Source organism: Amphimedon queenslandica, unplaced genomic scaffold (assembly GCF_000090795.2).
Source record: "Amphimedon queenslandica unplaced genomic scaffold, v1.1 AMPQUscaffold_12455, whole genome shotgun sequence".
Classification (NCBI taxonomy): Eukaryota; Metazoa; Porifera; class Demospongiae; order Haplosclerida; family Niphatidae; genus Amphimedon; species Amphimedon queenslandica.
The window spans coordinates 1-1,626 of NW_003547308.1; the positions used below are offsets into that span (position 1 = coordinate 1).

Consider the following 1,626-nt stretch of genomic DNA (forward strand, 5'->3'; position numbering starts at 1 on the left):
AGATATTGCATTTTACTCTAGCTTGTTTTCAAAAAGGGATTATAATGACAAAAAATACATTTTATGGTTTTAAAAATGCCATAACATTAACATGGTAAAATTATCTGTACAATAGAAAACAGAATTATAAAGAGGAAACATTAGGCTTCTTGATGCATTAATTTCACTTGCATAGGAACACTTGTTTGCGAGATATTGCTCCTAAAAGAAAGAAAATCAAGGGTAAATTGTGACAAAAAATTTCAACGAGCCTCTGTCAGCCTAGCAGCAATACAAATGAATGGAGGTTGGGCTACGCCCACGCTTCCGTTTCCAATCCCTGTCATTTAATATCTATGGACGGACGGACGGACCCGCCCCGCCCGAAAAGGACGGACTGATGCGGACCCGACAGGACCATAAATATCCATGTAAAGGGCAATCATTCGTGGATGGTCTGTCTATAAGACACTTCTATACTTGGACAATAAATTTATGTACGTAGTAACTATGCTAGGACCAATAGAAGAGGTCATGTTAGCGAAAATGTAACTTTATCAATGCAAGATTGCTACTACAGGCATGAAGCATCACAATACTGAACCATCACTTGAATTCTATTTGTTATTCTTAATAGGAGTTCAGTGACACCATTTTAATGATTTTTCTATATTACTTGGTCCAAGTCTAATAATAAACATAGTGAAATTTTATGATTAATTTTTATCAGCTATTGCATGCAACACTATACTGAGATACTGATTTCATTTAATTACACATTTCAATTAAAATTATAATAGTTTGATATCCTTGAAATCACTGCTCTTTAAAGATAAGGAGACCCTTTAAAATAGTTATATTGAGCTTTAGAATCTAGCCTAAAAAGTAGTTATCCTGCATAATAAATATAAAAATTATACAGTTACTTCTAGTATATTTATTTTAGTCATACCTGGGCTAGGAATGCCATACTTTTTTTGCAAATCCCTTTTCAATGCTTGTAAATCATTGTAAAGAGTTGCTCAGCACTAAGCAACTCTGGTTGCAACGCTAATAGTTATTGTCTTCCACCTATATAAAAATGATTATCCATTTCAATAGCAAATTCTACCTGAAACTGTGAAGCATGAGAGTCATAAGCCATTGCCTCAAAAATTTTGAAGTTATCTAATTAACAATGTTATGACAGAGCATAACCATTACAATAGAATTTGGACAACATATTGGAGCACTCCATCACAACACAGTATGATGTATAGGCAAACTAAAAGTCAATTAATTTTAACAATAACATATTAGATATGCATAATTTGCACAGATAAGCACCACAATCAATGGAACTGTCTTGTTTGGGTACAAACTGTTGCAATAATAAACTAAAATTTTTAAGTTTGTACATACCACTTCATAGTATATTTGTATAGTTTGAAAAGTTAAACTTCTGTGTGTGCACCCCTACCTTTTTTTCAAATACATTGACAACACACTATTCAATTTGAACAACAAAACATTAATTCAAATAAAATTTTGATTCATACCAGCACTTGCTTGTTTTGTCACAGTAAAATATTTTTCAATAGAATCAAAATTAAAAAATTGATTTATGATGCTTAATAACCTATAGAAATCTGCTATTAATATTGTAGA

General features: G+C 31.9%; 1 long non-coding RNA gene across 1 annotated transcript; it reads right to left on the reverse strand.

The window, feature by feature from the left end:
* Window positions 1-710: 710 nt before the first annotated feature.
* On the reverse strand, window positions 711-1,596 carry LOC109587767 (uncharacterized). The gene is made up of 3 exons (XR_002187777.1): window positions 1,091-1,596; window positions 932-1,050; window positions 711-873 (listed from the first exon to the last, which is right to left on the reverse strand). It is a non-coding gene; the product is annotated as an uncharacterized LOC109587767 (long non-coding RNA).
* Window positions 1,597-1,626: the final 30 nt, after the last annotated feature.